A 17,529-nucleotide genomic window follows, 5' to 3' on the forward strand; every position below is an offset into this window, starting at 1 on the left:
TTTCGACAACAAAAAGATAAATCGTGAAGCCGAAAGTGGCATACGGACAAGGCATAAAGGAGACTAAGAGATAGATAACAAATAGATATATATAACTGATGAGCGGATAATTTATACGCTTTTTGACATTGTTTTTAGTATGTTTTTAGTATGTTTTAGTTAGTTTTTATTATATTTTTATTAGTTTTTAGTTAAAATTCACTTTTCTAGACTTTACTATGAGTTTGTGTGTTTTTCTGTGATTTCAGATATTTTCTGGCTGAAATTGAGGGACCTGAGCAAAAATCTGATTCAGAGGCTGAAAAGGACTGCAGATGCTGTTGGATTCTGACCTCCCTGCACTTGAAGTGGATTTTTTGGAGCTACAGAAGCCCAATTGGCACGCTCTTAACTGCGTTGGAAATTAGACATCCTGGGCTTTCCAGCAATGTATAATAGTCCATACTTTGCCTGAGATTTGATGGCCCAAACCGGCGTTCTAAATCAGCTCAAGAATTCTGGCGTTTAACGCCGGAACTGGCACAAGAATGGGAGTTAAACGCCCAAACTGGCATAAAAGCTGGCGTTTAACTCCAAGAAGAGTCTCTACACGAAAATGCTTCAATGCTCAGCCCAAGCACACACCAAGTGGGCCCGGAAGTGGATTTTTATGTCATTTACTCATCTTTGTAAACCCTAAGCTACTAGTTCTCTACAAATAGGACCTTTTACTATTGTATTTTCGTCTTTTGATCACTTGAATCTTTTGATCATGTTTCTATGATTGAACTCTCTTTGGGAGGCTGGCCATTCGGCCATGCCTAGACCTTGTTCTTATGTATTTTCAACGGTGGAGTTTCTACACACCATAGATTAAGGTGTGGAGCTCTGCTGTACCTCGAGTATTAATGCAATTACTATTGTTCTTCTATTCAATTCAGCTTATTCTTGTTCTAAGATATCACTTGTTCCTCAACTTGATGAATGTGATGATTCGTGACACTCATCATCATTCTCACCTATGAACGTGTGCCTGACAACCACCTCCGTTCTACCTTAGATTGAGTGGATATCTCTTGGATCCCTTAATCGGAATCTTCGTGGTATAAGCTAGAATTGATGGCGGCATTCAAGAGAATCCGGAAGGTCTAAACCTTTTCTGTGGTATTCTGAGTAGGATTCAAGGATTGAATGACTGTGACGAGCTTCAAACTCGCGATTGTGGGGCGTTAGTGACAGACACAAAAGAATCACTGGATTCTATTCCGACATGATCGAGAACCGACAACTGAATAGCCGTGCTGTGACAGAGCGCGTTGAACATTTTCACTGAGGGGATGGGACTGTAGCCATTGGCAACGGTGATGCCCAACATACAGCTTGCCATGGAAAGGAGTAAGAAGGATTGGATGAAGACAGTAGGAAAGCAGAGAGACAGAAGGGACAGAGCATCTCCATACGCTTATCTGAAATTCTCACCAATGAATTACATAAGTATCTCTATCTTTATTTTATGCTTTATTCATAAATCATTCATAACCATTTAAATCCGCCTGACTGAGATTTACAAGATGACCATAGCTTGCTTCATACCAACAATCTCCGTGGGATCGACCCTTACTCGCGTAAGGTTTATTACTTGGACGACCCAGTGCACTTGCTGGTTAGTTGTGTGAAGTTGTGATAAAGAGTTGAGATTACAATTGTGCGTACCATGTTGATGGCGCCATTGATGATCACAATTTTGTGCACCAAGTTTTTGGCACCGTTGCCGAGGGTTGTTTGAGTTTGGACAACTGACGGTTCATCTTGTTGCTTAGATTAGGTATTTTTCAAAATTTTTAAGAATGAATTCTAGTGTTTCAAGGTGATGTTTTCATCATCACCAAAGCTGATTGATTCTCATCAATTTAGCTCTTGAATGCAATGTCCTGCTGAAGCTTGGCTAGCCATGTCTAATTCCTTTAGACTGAAGCTTTAGACTAACATTGCATGATTCCTGGAATTCTTATTAAAAATTTTGAATCTTTTTATTTTCTTCTCCATATAATTTTCGAAAAATCCAAAAAAATTACAAAGTCATAAAAATCAAAAATATTTTATGTTTCTTGTTTGAGTCTAGTGTCTCATTTTAAGTTTGGTGTCAATTGCATTCTTCTTGCATTTTTCGAATTCATTCATGTGTCTTCATTGATCTTCAAGTTGTTCTTGATGATTTCCTTGCTCTGATCTTTAAATTCTCTTGTCTTGAGTGTTTTGTTGTTTCTCATATGCATTCTCAAATTGTTAGTGTCAGTAGTATACAAACTTCTAAGTTTGGTGTCTTGCATGCATTGTTTATTTGATCTTAGTTTCATTTTTATTATTCCTCATTATTAAAAATCCAAAAATTTTTAATTTGTGTCTTTTCAAGTCAATAATACAGAGAATTGAAGTTTCAGAACATACAGCAGAGGAATTACACAGAAAAAGCTGGGCGTTCAAAATGCCCAGTGAGGAAGGAAAACTGGCGTTTAAACGCCAGCCAGGATACCTGACTGGGCGTTTAACGCCCAAAAGGGTAGCATTTTGGGCGTTAAACACCAGAATGTATACCATTCTGGGCGTTTAACGCCAGGATGGCACAAGAGGGAAGATTTTGTTTTTAATGCAAATTTCTTTCAAGTTTTCAAAATTTTTCAAAATCAATTTCTTTCCATTTTTCAAAAATACTTGCTAACAATTAATGATTTGATTCAACATTTCAAGTATGTCACCTTTTCTGTTGAGAAAGGTTTAATGTTTGAATCATATCTTTTCTTGTTAGCCAAGTCATTAATTTTAAAAATCAAATCTTTTTAAATTGTTTTTCAATCATATCTTTTCAATCATATCTTTTTAATCAAATCTTTTTCAAAATAGTTTTCAATCATATCTTTTTGATTTCTAATTTCAAAATCTTTTTCAAAAATCACTTAATTTCTTTCCCACTCTTAGTTTTCGAAAATCATCAATCAATTTTCAAAATTCTTTTTCAAAATCTTTTAACTTATTTTCGAAAATTCTTCCCCTCTTCTCACATCCTAATTCTTCTACCTCCTCCTTCTATTTTTCTTTTCCTCTGACACCACAAGGATTCTCTATACTGTGACATAGAGGATTTCATATTTTCTTGTTCTCTTCTCTTTCATATGAACAGGAGCAAAGACAAAAGCATTCTTGTTGAGGCTGACCCTGAACATGAAAGGACCTTGAAGCGAAAGCTAAGAGAAGCTAAAGCACAACTCTCTGTAGAGGACCTAACAGAATTCTTCAAAGAAGAAGATATGGCAGCCAAAAACAACAACAATGCCAACAATGCAAGGAAGGTGCTGGGTGACTTTACTGCACCTGCTCCCGACTTCTATGGGAGAAGCATCTCTATCCCTGCCATTGGAGCAAACAACTTTGAGCTTAAGCCTCAATTAGTTTCTCTAATGCAATAGAATTGCAAGTTCCATGGACTTCCATTGGAAGATCCTCATCAGTTTTTAGCTGAATTCTTGCAAATCTGTGACACTGTCAAGACCAATGGGGTTGACCCTGGGGTCTACAGACTTATGCTATTCCCTTTCGCTGTAAGAGACAAAGCTAGGATATGGTTGGACTCACAACCTAAAGAAAGCCTGAACTCTTGAGAAAAGCTAGTCGATGCCTTCTTGGTAAAGTTCTTTCCACCTCAAAAATTGAGTAAGCTTAGAATGGAAGTCCAAACCTTCAGACAGAAGGAAGGTGAATCCCTCTATGAAGCTTGGAAAAGATACAAACAATTGATCAAAAAGTGTCCCTCTAACATGCTTTCTGAATGGAGCATCATAGGTATCTTCTATGATGGTCTGTCTGAACTGTCCAAGATGTCATTGGATAGCTCTGCTGGAGGATCTCTTCATCTGAAGAAGACGCCTGCAAAAGCTCAAGAACTCATTGAAATGGTTGCAAATAACCAATTCATGTACACTTCTGAAAGGAATCCTGTGAACAATGGGACGAATCAGAAGAAAGGAGTTCTTGAGATTGATACTCTGAATGCCATATTAGCTCAGAACAAAATATTGACTCAGCAAGTCAATATGATTTCTCAAAGTCTATCTGGAATGCAAGCTGCACCAGGCAGTACTAAGGATGCTTCATCTGAAGAAGAAGCTTATGATTCTGAGAACCCTTCAATGGAAGAGGTGAATTACATGGGAGAACCCTATGGAAACACCTATAATCCTTCATGGAGAAATCATCCAAATCTCTCATAGAAGGATCAATAGAGACCTCAACAAGGTTTCAACAACAATAATGGTGGAAGAAACAGGTTTAGCAATGGCAAGCCTTTTCCATCATCTTCTCAGCAACAGACAGAGAATTCTAAGCAGAGCCACTCTGACTTAGCAACCATGGTCTCTGATCTAATCAAAACCACTCAAAGTTTCATGACTGAAACAAGGTCCTCCATTAGAAACTTGGAGGCACAAGTGGGTCAGTTGAGTAAGAAAGTTACTGAACTCCCTCCTAATACTCTTCCAAGCAATACAGAAGAGAATCTGAAAGGAGAGTGTAAGGCCATCAACATGGCCAAAATTGGAGAGGAGGAAGAGGCAGTGACCGCCACTGAGGAAGACCTCAATGGATGTCCACTGGCCTCCAATGAGTTCCCTAATGAGGAACCATGGGAATCTGAGGCTCACACTGAGACCATAGAGATTCCATTGGATTTACTTCTGCCATTCATGAGCTCTGATGATTATTCTTCCTCTGAAGAGGATGAAGATGTCACTGAAGAGCAAGTTTCCAAGTACCTTGGAGCAATCATGAAGCTAAATGACAAGTTATTTGGTAATGAGACTTGGGAGGATGAACCCCCTTTGCTCACCAAAGAACTGGATGACTTGACTAGGCAGAGATTACCTCAAAAGAGACAGGACCCTGGGAAGTTCTCAATACCTTGTACAGTAGGCACCATGACCTTCAAGAAGGCTCTGTGTGACCTAGGGTCAAGCATAAATCTCATGCCTCTCTCTGTAATGGAGAAGCTAGGGATCTTTGAGGTACAAGCTGCAAGAATCTCAATAGAGATGGCAGACAATTCAAGAAAATAAGCTTATGGACTTGTAGAGGATGTTCTGGTAAAGGTTGAAGACCATTACATCCCTGCTGATTTTATAGTCCTAGAGACTGGGAAGTGCATGGATGAATCCATCATCCTTGGCAGACCCTTCCTAGCCACAGCAAAGGCTATGATTGATGTTGACAGAGGAGAATTGATCATTCAAGTGAATAAAGAATCCCTTGTGTTTAAGGCTCAAGGATATCCCTCTGTAAACATGGAGAGGAAGCATGAAGAGCTTCTCTCAAAACAGAGTCAAACAGAGCCCCCACAGCCAAACTCTAAGTTTGGTGTTGGGAGGCCACAACCAACTTCTAAGTTTGGTGTTGAACCCCTACATTCAAACTCTAAGTTTGGTGTTGGGAGGTTCCAACATTGCTCTGAGTATCTGTGAGGCTCCATGAGGGCCCACTGTCAAGCTACTGACATTAAAGAAGCGCTTGTTGGGAGGCAACCCAATGTTATATTTATCTATTTTCCTTTGTTATTTTATGTTTTCTACAGGTTGATGATCATGGGAAGCCACAAAATCAATTGAAAAAGCAAAAACAGAATGAAAAATAGAAAGAAAAATAGCACACTCTGGAGAAAAACTTGCTGGCGTTTAAATGCCAGTAAAGGCAACAAATGGGCGTTTAACGCCAGAAAGGGGCACCAGACTGGCGTTAAACGCCAGGAAGGGGCAAGAAGCTGGCGTTAAACGCCAGAAATGGCACCAGCCCAACATTTAATGCCAGAATTGGCAGAAGGTAACATAAGTAAATAGCCACTAGTCGCGACCCGCGAAGTTTAGGCCGGCTAGGGTACAAGATGAAAGTAGTTGACAACAGTATATCCTAATCTCTCCCAAAGGAAACATGAGAGCCTCTATAGGCAAGTTTAAAAGAGTTCAATACATAATATAATCTTTTCAAAACAAAGGTGGAGAGATTCTAAACAAAACACAAAGTAGAGAAAATAAAGATCTTCGCTGTCTCTCAGACGACCCACAACTCACTTCTGAGCACCTGGACCTGTATCTGAAAAACAAGAGATATATACGGAATGAAAACCCCGGGCCCATGGGTTCCCAGTACGGTAAAAGTGCCAAATAAATACAATGCACTGCAATAAAAACTCACTAAGCATCCTAAACTTCTTCACCAATTATCCATCCTAGGTTCTCGCTAATCCATGAATAGGCAACTGTCATAAGGGAGTGCTGAATATATTTCATGTTTCACGTGTTTTCCAACTCGCTGACTTTTCCACGAATCAAACTCAGAATCATACACAAAACCGTCACCAATTGTTCTATCTCAGCAATTTTATATCAATACATCATATCCTCGCCTAGAGCTAGTGAAACCACATCACTGCGTCTACCCAGGGAGCTCAAATTATCTCATTCAAGAACAGCCCTCAACATCCACCGACACCAGCATGAGGGGCCTCTCAGTTGTACAAACACAAGCAATACAGGCAAGTAATACACAAATAAGGTACAAGTAGAACAAGTAGCACATAATCAGGTAACGTAGCATATATGATGTAGAAATCCAAAACAAATAGGCAAACCCAAACAATTCAAACATATGCAAATGATGTATGCCTACCCTATGGCTGATGATATCATCCGGTTATATAGCCAACCCGACATGTCCTGGTAGCTAACCATTGGACAGAAACACCCCTTATGGAGCAAGTAGGTTTGAGCTACAACCCCCTTGCTACTACCCGCTCAACCCAGAGCTAGTAGAACAACCACTACTGCGGCTACTACCCAGGCGGGTGTTTAAAAGCTCAACCTGGAGCGAGTGGATTCACCACTACTGCCGCTACTACCCAGGCGTCACAATTTCTGACCTGGAGCAAGTGGGACGAACCACAACCCTTGCTACTTCCCAGGATCTCAAAACATACATTCGTTCAGTTTAAAAGCAATCATCATTGTTATCAAATCTCAAACATTAACCTGGAGCAAGCGGGATGAACCACTAGCCTTACTACTACCCAGGTATCACAAATACATTCATTCAAAACTTCATAATTAAACACATTTATCATAAACATCCTTTCCCGTCTCATACCCGGAGCAAGTGGACAACGCCACTGCCTACTACCCGAGGTCACACATCATATTTCAATAATTTCCATTATTATTCATTTAACACATTCGTTCATTAATCATATATGCATTTATACTCAGCCATAATCAATAATGGCTTTGCCGTAACCCGGAAATAACTCAGCCATCCGGCTCATGGTTCAATAAAAAACCAGCCATTTATCAATAAATATAGCCCTTCGGCTCATGGCATACACGGTACTTCTACCGTCATCCTCCATATCTCATATAATCATCTTTGATCATCATTGATCACAACTTTTCCCCTTGCTTCATTCGCAAGTTACCACATCCCCTAGCTCCTTCCTCTTTGCTAGGCATATCATAAAGATTTGATACATAAGGGGTGAGATCGGAGGCTTAGAAGTATGAGATTTGGCTTTTAAAACTCAAAAATCAACTTTGGCATGAAAACAGGGCCACGCGCACGCGTGGATGGCCACGAAACTCATCGGTGCGTACGCGTCATTCACGTGGACGTGCGGATTGAAAAATAAACAATGACGCACACACGTCAGCCATGCGTACGCGTGGGTGCTCTTGCGCCCCATGCACAAAACTAGCACAATTCTGGCACAACTCTCGGGAAAATAGCTGGGCATTGGATGCAGCGCATTGGCGCGCTCGCGCACACCACGCGCACGCGTGAATGACGCCTTCCAGAAGAACGGCACGTACACGCCAAGTGCGCCTACGCGCGAGGGGTTACTCTACTTAAAATTTTTCTAAGTTAAAAGCTGCAGAATTCACATATTCAACCCCCAATCTTCCGACGGACATAACTTTCTCATTTTAAATCGTTTTTCACCCGTTCTTTGAACGGCATGGACATCCCAGATCCAATTTCACTTCTAAACAAGTTTGGCACAAAACAGAAATCCACAGTCCAAGTTATGTCCCGTCAAAGCATGCCCAAAAACCATGTTTTCACACAAAACCACAAAGTGCCATTTTCAAAACAAGCCATTTTCAACTCTTTTCAAAATCAACCAAAACATGCCAATTTCAATCCTTTTTAAAATAAATCAAAATATACCAAAATCAACATCAAGCCTCCTTAACTCATACATTAACACCTTACCACAATTCACAAAACCGCCATATAACCATTTTTACCCATTTCAAATAAATGGCTAAATTACAAACACATTAACATGTCATACATCCTTCCTCATCCCAATTTCCAACAATACTATTTCCAATCAACCATCATTATACATAATCAATTTCATACTCACTATCACGTGGTTTCACCCCCAAATCAACCTTAATCATTCCTCAAGCATATATCACAACATACATATCTCTCATGCATCATCATACCATCAAGGCATCAACAATCATAATCACATATATGACCACATAATATATATCAACCAAAATCAAACAAGCCTCATCTACATATTTCACCCAAAATTACCAAATTCTACACTTCAACTCCTCAAACCTTATTATTCAATAACTGTTCCGAGGGTTACCTGAAACTGTAGGTCGATCTCGGACGAGATCTTCTGTGTGGGTCGGAGCTGTTGTGTTCGACTTGTTGGACTTGGTGATGGTGCTGATCCTTCGTCCCCGGAGGGTGGGGGTACCTGCAAGGGACTCCGATGCTTAAGTTAGCAAGGGTATTAAGCAGGTATTGAGTAGAATCAGAGTATGAGTTATACCTTGGTGCTCCAGTGTATTTATAATGGTGAGGAGTGACCTCTCTAGAGATAAGATAGTTATCTTATCTTATCTTATCTTATCTTTTGAGTGAAGTCATCTTATCTTTAGGGGAACCGCCTTTATCTTTCTGGGCTTTGGCTGCCTTTAGATTGGGCTGTGTTCCTTTATTTTGGGCCTGCTTTGGGCTCCTTTGGCGATTTGACCGAGCTCTTTGAGAAGAGGTCGGGCATTGGCCGAGCTCTTTGAGAAGAGGTCGGATAGTCTGACCTGAAGAGGTCGGTCGGCTTGTCGCTAAACATCCCGGGTCGGACAGCTTGACCCAGGGTATAAACAGTGCCCCTGCTTGACTTCGATCTTTCCATGAGATCATGCTTTTCAGAGCTTTGATCTCTTTGGAAGTCATGCTCAAGCATCTGTCTGGCTTGTTTCATCATTGCTTTGCAATCTTTGTAGATTTTCTAGAAGTTTGGTACTTCACAGTCCAACCTCTTTTGAGTGGTAGTGTAAGTTTTCTACCATTGCCTTCTGGATCACGCCTTGCTTTAAGTTTGTGTTGACAACCCTCTGCTTTGGCGAAGTTATCCTTGCGGCTTGATATCTGGGCTTTTAGTGACTTGTCCAATGACTTTTTAGTGTTCTTTATATAGAACCTTTTTTAGTCTTGGATAATGTTTTGTAGCCTTGTTTGAGATTGTGCCTTCCTTGAGTGGAGTTGTATCCCTTTTGGCTAAGCACATTTGAGCCTTAAGTTGTTTCCCAACCTTTTGGCTTGTTCTTTTTTGAAGTCGTACTTGCGCCTCTTCTTTAGCTGACGTCGACCTGTATGACTTTGCCCCTACTTGAGTTCGGACTTTTCCGTGAGACCGTGCTTTCAGAGTTTCGATCTCTTCGGGGAAGTCGTGCTCAAGCATCCTGACTTTGGTTGATCTTTGAGTAGTTTCTCCTTGTGCGAGTCTGGTATTGCCCCTTTTACTTTGTTGAAGGGACTTTTCAGCCTTCTTCTGACTTGTTTGTCTTCGCTGTTCGGGCTTTTTAGTCATAATCCAACAACTTTTTAGGTAGTGTTCCGATGGGGAACCTTTTTACTGTTTGTTTGGATGACTTTTTAGCGCCATTTTGATTTGTGCTTTTGCCTTTTAAGTAGTGTCTTTTTTCAAGACTTCGTACGTTTTAGCAAAGCATTCCTGGCCTTCCTCTGGCCATTTGCGAGATGTCTTTATCCCTTTTTGTGGATCTTTGTAGAGTGTCGGTACTTTGTTGTCCGACCTCTTTTGATCACTTCTGATTTTGTCCCCTTTCTGCTTGGTCAAGGTGGTCCTTGGGGCTAACTTGTCCGACGACTTTTTAGTGTTCTCGTAGAACACTTTTTAGTCAGTCTGAACAATTTTGATAGCCTTGTCGTGGAGCCATGGCTTTTTGGGTGGAGCTATGTCCATTTTTAGCACACGTTTTTCGTTGGTCCGACTTCTTCTTGTCGGTCCAAGCTGTAGCTTTCATTGGTCCGACTTCTTCTTATCAGTCCGAGCTATAGCTTTCGTTGGTCCGACTTCTTCTTGTCGGTCTGAGCTGTAGCTTTCGTTGGTCCGACTTCTTCTTGGTCCGACTTCTTCTTGTCGGTCCGAGCTGTAGCTTTCGTTGGTCCGACTTCTTCTTGTCGGTCCGAGCTATAGCTTTCGTTGGTCCGACTTGTCGGCCTTCTTTGAGTTACTTCTAGTGATCCATTTTTGGACCTCACCGGTCTCTTCGTATGGATCACTTTTTGTAACTTTTTGTAGCTTTTATGTCGAACTCTTCTAAGTTATAGTAATCCTCTTTCTTGGACCTTGTTCAGGTCTCTTTCAGGGATTACTTTCATAACTTTTTGTAGGATTCTGACTTCACCATGTCGGAATCTTCTAAGATATTTCTGTAATCCTCTTTCTTGGACCTTGTTCAGGTCTCTTTCAGGGATTACTTTTATAACTTTTGTGTAGTGGGCCTGACTTCGTCGTGTCAGGCTCTTCTAAGTTATTTCTGTAATCCTCTTTCTTGGACCTTGTTCAGGTCTCTTTCAGGGATTACTTTTATAACTCTTTTGTCGTTTTGGCCGACTTTGTCATGTCGGGCTCTTCTGAGTTATTTCTGTAATCCTCTTTCTTAGACCTTGCTCAGGTCTCTTTCAGGGATTACTTTTATAACTCTTTTTGTAGGAGACCGACTTCGTTAGGTCGATCTCTTCTAAGTTATTTTTGTAATCCTCTTTCTTGGACCTTTGTTAGGTCTATTTCAAGGATTACTTTTATAACTTGTTTTGTAGGAGACCGACTTCGTTAGGTCGATCTCTTCTAAGTTATAGCAATTCCTCTTTAATAGGGTTGGCCAGACCTCTTTCCAGGGATTTGCTGATAACTTGGGTTGACTTGGTTCGACTTTTTAGTGTCGGCCAGTCTTTTTAAGTTATTTATATAGCAATCCATAAGACCTCGTCAGGTTCTTTTTGGGATCACTTTCGATAACTTCTTGCATTATTCTGTGTTCATCTTTGCCGATTTTTAGATGGTGGTTTCTGTCCTGGTTTGATCATCCTTTAGGTGAATCACGTTTTCACCTTTGTCGGACGATCATTCCTATCAAGATCGTACAGTGGATCTGTTCTTCACTTTTTGTCAATCTGTTGCTTTATAATCGGACGATGAATGCTTCAGATTAATGCGTCTTGGGAGTTTGTAGAGCAGTGAATTTGGTTTTCACTTTGTCGACCTTTGTCAAAATCAAACGATGAATTTGGTTTTCATCATGGTCGGGCGGTGAAGTTGGTTTTCACCTTGCCGACTTGTCGCTTTGTAATCGGACGATGAATTTGATTTTCATCTTGCCGACTTAGTCGTGATCGAGCGATGAGTTTGGTTCTCATCTTGCCGACCTTGTCGTGATCGGGCGTCTTGGTAGGAAACTTTTTAGGGAATCTACAAACTTTATTCAAAATAGAAAATATGCGAATATATACATGTGGGTGCTCACCCTAGGTAATTTTTGTAGATCTTGGCTTGGTGCCTCACTAAAAAACCTTTCTTAGGAAAAAGAGTGCACCTTTGTCCTAAGATCTTTTATTACCTTTTAACTAAGTACCTTCTTAGGTTGCAGGCGTGCCATGATCTCGGTAGCTCTCGCCCCTCGAGGTCGGACACTTTGTGGTGACCTTTCCCCAGTACTTCCGTGACTTGGTAGGGTCCTTTCCAATTAGCTGCTAGGTTTTCCTCTTCTGGTCGACTTGTTCCGATATCATTTCGGATTAGGATGAGGTCATTATTGGCGAAGCTTCTCTGCACTACCTTTTGATTGTACCTTAAGACCATGTGACGTTTTAACACTTCTTCCCTGATCCGAGCTCTTTCTCGGACTTCTGGAGTAGGTCGAGCTCTTCCCTTTGAAGTTGGGAGTTGGCTTTTTCGTTGTAGAAGATCGTTCTGGGAGATCCTTCTTCGACTTCTACCGGTATCATTGCCTCCATTCCATACGCAAATTGGAAAGGTGATTCCTTTGTGGTGGAATGTGGAGTTGTCTGATATGTCCCTAGGGCTTGTGGGAGCTCTTTTGGTGGGGCTATGTGGAAGTTAGCATGCTTTTGATGTTTTGACTTTGTATTTGGGTTTTTGCTCTATTGTCGCCTCCAAAGGGTGCCCCTGGACTTTCGTGTGAGTCCTAGAGTTTCCCTTTTACTGTTGTATCTGACACTTGATGTTTTGCTGTTATTGTTCGAGTTGTTTCCTTATTTGTCCGAGTTGTTTGGTACTAACCCCATAGTTGACTCATGTCTTCTCGAAAAACATTGCTGAGATGTCTACTAAGATCCCGGACGGCATGTCTGATTGGCTGGATTTCATACCTTTAATGCGTGTTATTGTGACTGACCCTGAGTACATCCTTTATATCGCCTTCGAGACCGGCTTGTTGTGGTCTTCTAATGTAGCTTGGATGAGGCTTCTGTTATTGCCCCCTGGTTTGGTGTTGGCTAGTTTTAAAAATGCACCAGCTCGGGCATTCTGCTCCCGAGGTATGTGTCGGACTTCATATTCCCTGAAATATCCGAGTTGTTTTCTGTTTTTGCCCAGGGTCCCCTGAATTGTCTGAGGTATTTTTTCATGGTGGGATCCTCAGTTTGGTTGCTCCCTTCTATTTATGAGGTGACTACTTGTGAATCACTGGTCCTGGTAAGCTCCTACCTTCTTAGCTAGTTTTAAACCAGCCAGTAGTGCCTCGTATTCAGTTTGGTCATTTAGCTTGATTTGGCTTCCCTGATCGCTTTCTATAATTACACCTGCACCACTCCCGGTTTTGTTTGAAGAGTCATCCATGTAGAGTTTCCATTTTGTAGGATTTCCTGGGGTGTCAGTGTACTCTGTAATAAAGTCGGCCAGATACTGTGATTTGATGGCTGTCTGAGCTTTATGTCAAAGATCGATTTTGGATAACTTGACTGCCCACTGTAGGATTCTTCCTGCTAAGTCTGTTTTCTGTAGGATGCCTTCTATGGGCTGGTTGGTCCGAACTCTGATAGTGTGAGCTTGAAAGTATGGGTGGAGTCATCGAGAGGTGAGTATGAGGGCGTAGGCGAACTGCTCTATCTTTTGATAGTTTAGTTCGGCCCCTTGTAGAGCCTTGATGATGAAGTAGACGGGTTGTTGCCCACTTTTGTCTTCTTTAACTAGTGATGAGGCTATTGCCCGACTTCCCACTACAAGGTATAATATGAGCTTTTCACTTTCCCTTGGTCGGGTAAGAATGGGTGGTTGCCCCAAGAATTTTCAAAATCTCGGAAGGCTTGTTTGCACCCCGTTGTCCTATTCGAACTTCTCTCCCTTCCTTAATATACCTCTTTGAGGTGTCCTTTGCGAGATGATTTAGAGATCCCTCCTCCTGCGAATCCTCTATGAACATGTCTCTCAGGGGTGTGAGGTGGACGTTCAACTCGTTCGACCTCTTTGGTGTGAGATGTTCGACTTGTCCGACCTCTTTGGTATGAGGTGGACCTTCAACTTTGTCCGACCTCTTTGATGTGAGGTGGACCTTCAACTCGTCCGACCTCTTTGGTGTGAGGTGGAATTTCAACTCGTCCGACCTCTTTGGTGTGAGATGGACCTTCAACGCGTCCGACCTCTTTGGTGTGAGGTGGACCTTCAACGCGTCCGACGTCTTTGGTGTAAGGTGGACCTTCAACTTTGTCCGACCTCTTTGGTTTTTGATTGGGCAAGGTGGCGAGATCTTCTCAGTGTTGCATATTTCTTGGTAGACATCCACAAGAGAAACCCGAAGGGGTGGGTGTAGTTGTGGTATTTTCTAGGCTTCTCCCCAGGTTGTTCTTCTTTTTGCTTGAACTCTTTATCCTTGTCCCTTGGTGGGTTAGGAGAATCTGGTTTTTGAACTCTCTCCCAATCGGGATTTCTTCTCCATATTGATATATTTTTCTTCTCGTTCTTGTACCTCGTTCAGAGATGTTTGGGTGCTTCTTGGATATTGAGTGGCTAAAAGGTCGTTCTCGTAGACCATTGATGAGGCCCCTGATAGCTGCTTCTATTGGCAGACTTTGTATGCCCAGACATGTTTTGTTGAATCTTTCCATGTAGTTGCGAAGGCTCTCTCGATCTCCTTGCTTGATCCCTAATAGACTTGGGGCGTGTTTAGCCTTATCTTTTTGGATGGAGAAAAGCGAATTGCATCTGAGGCCTCCGTGAGATGCATCATGCTTCTAAAATTGCTAAAATGATGGCTTGGATCTGATGTGCCGTTGTACGGAGTCATGTCTGGAGCTTTGAAGTCCTTTGGGTCCTTTAGCTTTCATGATCTCTTTGGCGAATGGATCTTGGTCCTTGCAAGAGCTATCCTTATGAGAGGATCGATTAGCTTTGGTTTTGAGATCTGCTTCGAGTTTTAGGAGTTTGTCCTCCAATTCTCGGCCTCGCATTATTTCCCTTTGTAGGTCTTTCTCAGCCTCTCGTTGATGTAGGGCTTCTTTTTTAAGTTGTTTCGGATGGTCTTGAAGCGCTTTCATGGCTCCCGTGTTTGGAGAATTCTGTTCGTTGTTGAGTTGAGGAGTATCCTTTGGTGTAGTATCCGCGTTTTTGTGCGGCATTTTATTCTCTAGATCTGAATCATGGTCGTTGTCATGGTCATCCGCCATGGTGATGGGATGACTTCCAGGGTCCCCGGCAACGGTGCCAATATTCCAAGGGTTACCTGAAACTGTAGGTCGATCTCGGACGAGATCTTCTGTATGGGTCAGAGCTGTTGTGTTCGACTTGTTGGACTTGGTGATGGTGCTGATCCTTCGTCCCCGGAGGGTGGGGGGTACCTGCAAGGAACTCCGATGCTTAAGTAAGCAAGGGTATTAAGCAGGTATTGAGTAGAATCAGAGTATGAGTTATACCTGGGTGCTCCAGTGTATTTATAATGGTGAGGAGTGACCTCTCTGGAGATAAGATAGTTATCTTATCTTATCTTATCTTATCTTATCTTTTGAGTGAGGTCATCTTATCTTTAGGGGAACCGCCTTTATCTTTTTGGGCTTTGGCTGCCTTTAGATTGGGCTGTGTTCCTTCATTTTGGGCCTGCTTTGGGCTCCTTTGGCGATTTGGCCGAGCTCTTTGAGAAGAGGTCAGACATTGGCCGAGCTCTTTGAGAAGAGGTCGGATAGTCTGACCTGAAGAGGTCGGTCGGCTTGTCGCTAAACATCCCGGGTCGGACAGCTTGACCCAGGGTATGAACAATAACCAACCCAATCATTCATATATTCATTATCTGAAATTTATCCAATCACTTTTGTCATCATACAATACACACATCAACTTACCTTACTTACCTCTTTCCGGCCTCCGGTCCAAAATTCACGGCCTCCGGCCCAATTTCATAATTTAAATACATAAACCACAAATCAATACTCATTACCCAATGCAACAAATTCTCAATACACCAAGCATACAAGGCCACACAATTCTCAACCCAATCATTAATTCACATTACATACCAACTGTGCATATTAGCACCAACCATTTACACAATCCAAACTTAATCCTGGGGGCTTCTAGCTTAGAAATTCTCATCACACCACACGGTACTTAAATGAAACTTAAACCGTACCTCTTGTAGTCAAACCAATTGAGCCTCTTCTTTGGAAGTCTTCACCAACCTTAGCTCCAAGCCTCACCAAAGCTCCTCAAGCAATACCAATCTCCCAATTGTGCACCAACATTACCAAATACACTAACATAACCAATATCACATACATACATCAACCTAGGGCTCATAAAAATGACAAATCACAAGGGTTTGAGCACTTCTTACCTCAACCCATATGAAGTAGGGATAAAACCCACTTGGAATCCATGTTGGAGTATCCCTAAACACCCAAAAATCACAAGATTTCAACACTAACTACCCAAAAACGTGTAACAGTGGGGAATTTCGAAAACTAGGCAGAGATAAATGGAATACTCACCACAAAACTTAGATAGAATTGTAGAGGATGAGAAGAGCGACGCGTGGCCGCAAACGGCTTGTCAATCGGAGCTCCGTAACTCAAGTTATAGTGGTTTGAAGATCAAAGAGAGTTAGGTTTTCTCTCTTCTCTTCTCTCTTCTCAATTCAGTGCCCCAACCCTTCCTTTTAGGGTAAAATGAGCTGAAATGCTCATAACTAATGTTTATATATGTTGGGTCTTGGGCCCACTTAGTCCCGGTTCACTTATTTTGTCCGTTGGCCCAATTTTTGGGCCAAAACCCTTTAAGATTAGCGCTCTAAATCGCACTTTAAATATTTCTACCTCCCCTAATTATAATTCCTCATTTCTTAATCTTATTTACTCATAATCAATATTTTCAGCTGCAATACCAGACAGGTCTCAGCCGATACTGCCGGTCAAAATTCCACTGCGCGCTTTTACGCAGAAAACTATGTTTTCCGACTCGAAAAATGTCACTGAATCCAAATATCATATTTAAATCATTAAATTCCAATTGCCAAATCTTCCAACCATATTCGCTCCTACTTAACTTATTATTTAATTGATTTCGGTTAGACCGGGTATTACAAATCCTCCTATTATGACACCTCCAAGGTACGGAGCACCTTTAAAACTTTACGTGTCAGCTTCTGAAGTAACAATTGGTGGAATGCTGGCTCAAGAAGATGAGGATGGCAACGAAAGAGTAATTTATTACCTAAGTCGTGTGCTAAATGAAGTTGAGAGTCGTTATTCTCCGTTTGAGAAACTTTGTTTAGCTTTATATTTTTCTTATTTAAAACTTAAGTACTATTTAATTCCTAGGAATGTTTATGTAATTTCTAAGTTTGATGTTCTTAAATATATATTGTCTTCTCCAATATTGCATGGTAGACTAAGAAAATGGATGTTGGCCTTAACGGAATTTTCTTTACATTTTGTTCCTGCAAGAGCCGTTAAGAGTCAGGTTCTAGCTGATTTTATGGTTGACCATCCTTGTATTGACGTTGATGAGATTTTACTGAGTTTTGTTGGTTTGGTGCCTTGAAAATTATATTTTGACAGTTCATGCCATAAGGGTGGTATTGGTATAGGAATTTTAATTATTTCTCCAAGTGGCTAGCCAAGTAAGTTCCTCTTTGAATTGAATTATTCATGTTCCAACAATGAGGCAGAGTATGAAGCGTT

The 17,529-nt window shown here is 41.4% G+C and overlaps 1 non-coding gene across 1 annotated transcript; it reads right to left on the bottom strand.

Moving 5' to 3' along the window:
- Positions 1-3,689: 3,689 nt before the first annotated feature.
- On the bottom strand, positions 3,690-3,797 carry LOC112762916 (small nucleolar RNA R71). The gene has a single exon (XR_003182785.1). It is a non-coding gene; the product is annotated as a small nucleolar RNA R71 (small nucleolar RNA).
- Positions 3,798-17,529: the final 13,732 nt, after the last annotated feature.

Source organism: Arachis hypogaea, chromosome 2 (genome assembly GCF_003086295.3).
Source record: "Arachis hypogaea cultivar Tifrunner chromosome 2, arahy.Tifrunner.gnm2.J5K5, whole genome shotgun sequence".
Lineage (NCBI taxonomy): Eukaryota > Viridiplantae > Streptophyta > Magnoliopsida > Fabales > Fabaceae > Arachis > Arachis hypogaea.